The sequence below is a fragment of the Dermacentor silvarum genome, chromosome 1 (genome assembly GCF_013339745.2).
Source record: "Dermacentor silvarum isolate Dsil-2018 chromosome 1, BIME_Dsil_1.4, whole genome shotgun sequence".
In the NCBI taxonomy this organism is placed as follows: domain Eukaryota; kingdom Metazoa; phylum Arthropoda; class Arachnida; order Ixodida; family Ixodidae; genus Dermacentor; species Dermacentor silvarum.
Genome location: NC_051154.1, coordinates 352,048,212 through 352,055,169, shown reverse-complemented (window position 1 = coordinate 352,055,169; position 6,958 = coordinate 352,048,212). Strand labels below are relative to the sequence as shown.

The 6,958-nt window shown below is 41.6% G+C and overlaps 1 long non-coding RNA gene across 1 annotated transcript; it reads right to left on the bottom strand.

The window, feature by feature from the left end:
* Positions 1-369: 369 nt before the first annotated feature.
* LOC125942366 (uncharacterized) lies at positions 370-5,357 on the bottom strand. Its single transcript, XR_007465040.1, has 2 exons — positions 3,433-5,357; positions 370-934 (listed from the first exon to the last, which is right to left on the bottom strand). It is a non-coding gene; the product is annotated as an uncharacterized LOC125942366 (long non-coding RNA).
* Between the last annotated feature and the right edge of the window lie 1,601 nt (positions 5,358-6,958).

The window sequence follows — 6,958 nt, the reverse complement described above, 5'->3', positions numbered from 1 at the left end:
ATTTATGCTATCAATTTTGAAATAAAAAATTTGAAGATCACCAAACTAAGAAGAATTTTAAGTAGCAGTATCAAGTTCACAACTCTGCAACTTGGGAATAAAATTACGTTATCACAATTTTGTAAGCTGCACCTATTAAGCCATATAAAGTGGACAAAATTGATTTATTATATACCACTATGTAATATACCCCTGATTTACAAATAGAACTTCTGCAAAACTGCTGTAAACATTGTAGCAATTGTGCATAAGCTGCAAGCTCATATAGTGTCATATTTGTATGCTTCAAAGTCTCTAACAGATGCAATTCACATAACTACAATATCTGTCTTTGGTAGTGAGTTATAAATTTGTAAACTCTGGACTTAGTTGGTTTTAGAGTAGTTTGCTTCCAGCAGTTTTTGTAAAAAAATTTTCAGCCTCTAAATAAAAATTCTGCTTCCTGCAGTTGGCAGAATTGAGGTGTCGCTCTGAAATGTAAACAATTTCATACAAATTGATTCAGCGGTTGCTTAATGAGACAATTTCTATGTTTCTAATGTATTTGAATGTGGAAATAGGAGCTGGCTCCAACGTAAAGCTTCCTCTTAATTACACTAGTTACGTGTGAGAAAAAATATATATTTTTAATTTGGATGATTTACCGCAAGGCATAATGATAAAGAAAATGTGAGAAAGACATGTAGCTTTGCATGTCATGCAGGAACTGCAACAAAGTATCTGAACTTGTCTGTCACCCAAAGGTCGTGGTTCTCTGGTTCATTCGGCTAAAATGCTGCCTTGCTTTGGCTGATGGCAAGCATCACAGGTCACAGCAACCGGGTACTGGAGACATATTCCTTGGTTGTCAAGTTGTTATTGGTTCACAGGCCAAGGGAAAAGATGGTGTCAGGGCCACCCCAGCACGAAGCCATTGAAGAGAGATCTCCTACACCTGGAAAAGAAAGCACATTCACAGGAAGATTAAGGGAAGGAAATAAAAGTGGTGTCTCAGATGAGGGACTGCCCAGAAATTGGACCTGTGTTGCCACATTTTATTTAGTATGAGCTGAGCGTGCTCCTGCAGAATAAGAACTAGCACAAGATACGGGAGGTGCGGTGACTGCTCACGTGGCTTCTGTGCTAACTGCCTCTAGTCTTGCTCACTGCACATTTGCGGAATTGTATCTGATAGACATTTTGTGGCTAGAGAAGTATAAGACGGTGAGCCATCTCAGTGCATGCTCTTCCACTCCTGCCTGCAATCTGGTACAGCCTTATCAATAGAGTCAACATGGGCGGATCTCGCAGAATACCTTCAACGTTATGGTGACAGAATGTTGTATAGTGCCCTGCAGAAATGACAGAACTTTATGACACTGACTTAGGCTCTGACACTGACTTAGGAAGGGGACCTAAAGCACCTTTTCCTGGAATGCAAGGAACACGTTGGAATGAGTGCGGTGCTTTTCAAGCAATACATTTTGCGAAAACATTTTTTAAGCAGACGCACGTAACCTGACAAGAGGTATGAGGAGTGTGATCCCGCCTGCATTCTGATGGGGGTGGAATGCAAGAACGCTTCGGTACCATGTGCATATTAAAGAACTCAAGGAGAATGAAATTAATCAGATGCCCCACCCCACTAGGGCATCTCTCATAGACAGTGAATTGTTTTGGGATGCTAAACCCCATAATGAATTCTTTCATCACGCTCATTCATGTTCACCTAACATGTAGACGATCATACCTCCTGCTGATATGAGCATCTCGCAACAAACTCTCAAGCATGCTCCAACCAATTTTAATGCTTTAGTGAGGTGATGGTCCAGCCTCCCTTAAATATAAGCAGAAGCCTCTTATATGATTCCTAATCGAACCTAGACACTCTGCAGTTATACATTCATGCATGGCACACTGCTATACTGTGAAGACCACAAAGAAACAATGAATGAGCTTTTCTTTTGCCTTTTCCACATTATTTCTACATTTAAATTAAAGATATACAGTTAAATTTCTCCTACACTTTCCTTTACTTCATTGTCTCTTAGCTTCATATGCTTATAACTTGGGCAAGGTAAGCTTGCTACGTACATTATGAAACAGCAATCCAAGCTGGCTATCACAGTGTCTAATGCACAAATAAGTCATGTCATCACTGCAAAGGATTAACAACATCAATAAAACTTCACATCCATTGAATGCACCCAACAGTTGTAAGACAGAAAGCAAGCAACCCGCCGTGGTTGCTCAGTGGCTATGGTGTTGGGCTGCTGAGCACGAGGTCGCGGGATCGTATCCCGGCCACGGCGGCCGCATTTCGATGGGGGTGAAATGCGAAAACACCCGTGTACTTAGATTTAGGTGCACGTTAAAGAACCCCAGGTGGTCAAAATTTCCGGAGTCCCCCACTACGGCGTGCCTCATAATCAGAAAGTGGTTTTGGCACGTAAAACCCCATAATCTAATCCAGAAAGCAAGCAGTGAGGGACTGAATGCCTAAGAGAAACATATAGGTATAGCGAGTGTTATAACAGGGTGGCTAGGAAATGTGCTACAATCCATATCAAGATGGCTGCGTGTAATGATCCTGTTATCTCCTTTCTGCAAGCCAAGGCAGGCTTTGGTGTCCCTTAACTCCAAAGCCCTATAGGAATATAAATCAGACTAAGCAGCCGCGGAAAGGAAATGCTTGCAGGTGGTTGTAGAGAAACAGGAAACAAGTTCACTTAAATAAAGGCACTAATCATGTATATTCTCTTTATTTTTTTGCCATAAGAGGTACACATTCATCTTTAGATTTAGACTTTAAGAAAGTAGCGAACACAACAATTCAGGCTTTGGTGTGTATGTTTTCAGTGGATGTTTGCCTATTTTATCAGTGACCATGGTGCTTTGTGACTGTTACGAAGTCTTACAAAATTATACAGAACAAAAGATATATAAAATGCTGCTTGCACTACTGGTTCGGACAGGGGCCTTGTCCTTGATTGACAGCTGTTGGGGACAACACTTTCAGCAGATGGTGATTGGCAACGCCAGTGGGCATACAACACCCACATCTCCATGGCACTGCACCGAACACATCACTCAAAAGTGAAAGTATCTATGACAGTGATTCATTAGGAATGTGGCCCCAGAAATTAATTTGATTTTGAAGAGGAGGACTCCAGCACTCCATGGCCGATACATGTAAATAGATAAGGCAGGGGCTGATATTCAGAAACACTCCCTTTGTCTACGCCATTGCATCTCAATGAATGAATTATAGATCAATTTGCTAACTTAAAAGTGATATGCTGTTATAAGATTTATTACACAAAGGTAGTTTAGGTCACGCTTAAGACGACAAACATAATAAGCCTTCCTATACCACTTCAGTGAGATAGAGAAGACTTGTATTATTTCACGTGGCTGGAACAGCATTCATGGTGCAGAATTGCTCTGGAGTACCTTGTCAGGCTTCAAGCTGGTAGGTCTTTAGCAGTGGTGGCGGTAGTGATCCAGTCTGCACCAAGATCAATGACACCTGTTAGGATAGAAAGAAGCGAAGTATTGGGTGAGGACAGGTTTGACACAAGGGCACTCCAAAAGGCGTGGTAATTGTCTGGGTACCCACCACAGTGCTTGAACTGCCCTAAGTCACCATGTATGTGATGTACCAGATAGTCAGCAGTGAACGAAGAGTGAGGGAAGGCATGTCAGTAAGTGCTGTCTTGGCATGACATAAATGAATGGCGCGCAGGTACAGGGTGCGCCAACTGAGCCACAAATCTTTTAGGATAAACTGTTTTTTGCTCTCCAAGTCTTGATGTGGCGCAGGCAACAAGGGGAACCAGCTGGTATGACCCAGGTAATAAGAGCGTGTGCCAATTTGTTTTCGTTTACTGTTTAATGCCCCATCACTCATAAATGTGGATGAGTTTCCATGCAAGTTTTAAAGTCATTAAAAAGGTAGTGACAAAGGAGGGAATAGCAAAAACCTTGCAGGAAGCCTGACTGTCCATCCTTACGATATGTGAGATATGTGGCGTAGCATGGTTTCAAAGGATGCAGGAAGCTTCACAGCCATAATGGGTGAACCATTGTATTAGAACATGGCGCCCGTTAAGTAGGTCTACAGTAAGTGCATTAGACACCAGGTATTCGGCCCTGTCTGCCCTTCTGGTACAAGCATGTTGGGCCTGTGTTGCACGGCATGGGTAAGAAAATCCTTAGCACAACACCAGCCCTACATTCCTGGTCAGCATTGCCATAGTCGACCTGAAGTTGGCTGCCATGAGAGGTCTGACTTTAGGAACTGATACTGGCATAACATTGGCCAATGCTCAGCTACCAACATAGAGCGTGCTACAACAGCCAACCTTGCCAACACTAAGCCAATTTTAACCCTTCACTGCTAGAAAAAAGGGTCTTGCTATATAGTGATAAAGTTGGGAGTTGCTCTTCGCATGCATTACTAACAGTTAAGTAGCTGCATTTCATACCAGTAACATTAGTAACATTTAGTAACTATAAAAGGTGGCAAGCATTACTAACACAGCTGCATTATCATGTTCAGCAGCTCAGTGGGGCCTATCCAGAGCATATATAGGCACTACTTCCACGATCATAGAAAGGTAAGTTTTAGTCTAAATGCATATGCTCAAAGAGTTTAAAAATCACCACAGAACAAGAACCACAATTTTGCATTTCTAACACTGCATTCTTTTTGTTCTTTCTTTTTTCCCGAGGTGAGATACCTTAAAGCCCTGTAAAAAAATATAACAATCAATGTAACCTCGCACCGTGCAGGATGTTCAGTAAGGCTATGTACGTGTAATGACAGTCATCTTGAATCCACGTGCATTAACTATATCTTGAATAGAATGTTGTTATACCAAGAACACACTAAACTGAGATAAACAAATGATGAAGGAGAATAACGCATCCCACAATACAACAAAACAAGCTCCAACACATGTCGATTGCCCATAATATGTATGTACAGTCGCGAGCGAAAGTTAGGAGACCACGGCATCACCAAAAAAATTAAATATATTCAAGCACAGCTCTGCGGTCTTGAATTGGCTTAATACGTTGTATTAGTTGAACACGTGCACGTAGGCGTGTGCTCAATTTCAGCCAGAATGCCCAGGCTGCAAAGAAAAAAAATTAAATCGTAGCACCTTTGGTCCACAAACTTTTGCTCGTGACTGTACATACAGCCATACCTTGGTGAGCAGAGTTTGTCCCAAGGAGGTTATATAAAACTTAAGTATATAACCTGCTTCATTTGTACTGGTGGACACCTATGCATTGTGGTAAATACACAAAGTTACGACTCCTAATTTTCTATAACTTATGCTGTACACATACGTGTACCCCTAGATAGCAAATAACTGTTAATCCAACATAATGAAAGAAACTGCTATGCTTCACTAAGACTGTTGTCATGCAGCTCATTATACCACAGGCAAAATCAGGTAGTAACCTTCAGTAACCTAACCTTCATACAGCTGTGAATCTCTTGTGTTAGTATAAATAGCTAGTAAAAAGTTAATAGCCAGTGAGAGGTAGTAACTGCAGCAGTTCCAAAATGCTTGCTTCCATGCAGTTCCAAACTTTTGTTGAGATTCTGAGCCAGTGGAAAATATTAAATTTTCATTGGCTAATTATCAAAACGGGTATGCACCAGGGCAGAGAGACTGATTGATTAATCTATCAATGCTTTAATAGCAATCAAATAATTGAGGTCACAAGGGCAAAATCAGGCAAGCGTTAGCACTGCCATCGCCACAGCTTGCTCAACATATTAAAGATAAATCAAATAAATAAATGAACCGATTGAGCTTCCAACTGAGATGGTGCCTCTAGACCTCTCAAGACGAAAATCACTAATGCACTCTGCACGTTGAGCCAGATAAGGGAAAATCCAGCCTCTGACGCAGCTTCTAGAACGTAGGCATTGAACAAAGGGCCAGCAACATGTCAAGCAACTTTGCCTCCGCAGCTGGACTTATGACTGCATCCGAGAGAGTTCAATATGCTTGATATGGCCACTCACATAGTGTCGCCGATGTGGTAGTAAAGGCAACTGCTGGTTTTTAGTATGGCTCTTTTTTTAAAATTAAATGTTTATGCACATAAATTGCTAGGATTTACATTTTTTAGCTCATGCATAAAAATCTATAAATATGATTAATTGGTGGCCAGCCCCAGTATGAACAACTTTTACTGGAGCTGCTTCCTAGTGGCATTTCAGCTTTTCAATTCATAGAAGTTTTGCGCTTTATACAATTTCACAACATATGTCACTAATTTACAGCTTGAAGCACACCATGTGTTGGGTGATGCTGACTTCTGGAAGCAAAATTTGTATTTGCATCATTACCTTTAACAGCCTGCAATATTTCACTTTAGGGGCACATGGCCAATGGCCAACAGGTGGTAACAAGAGGAGAACTAGTTCATGGCTGATTTAGTTGGCCAGAATATCAAGGGAAAAAACCCAGTTACATCTGGCCATTGACAATGTCAGCAGAAGGTCAGGCTTCAGAGAATGCCCCGACATCTTTAGGTTCTATGCTGCTAATGGTGTTTCCACAGGTTTGAACTAGGGTTGGTAATATTGATGAATGATTAATTGATTTAATGTATCCCACAAAACAATTAATCTTCATCGATGTTCACCTTTCATTGAAACAGGTCATTAGACCTGTTTGATTAATCGTTTTCGAGAACAGGAGTGGCGCGAAAATTTTGAAATCGTTCTGGAAATGCGGCGCACGAGCAGTGACTGTGCAGCTGTGGTAAAGCGACTGTCGACTGTTTTTCTGAGTCCCGAGTGATGTCTATCTGAGCGCTTCTTCTCCCCCCACGCAGCACATGCCACCACGTCGCCCGAAGCCAGAAGCTTGAAATGCCTTCACAGTTCAAGGCATACTATAGCAACCCAGTCTTTCATTGTCGTGCCACTCCCACTCCACTAAAGACGTTG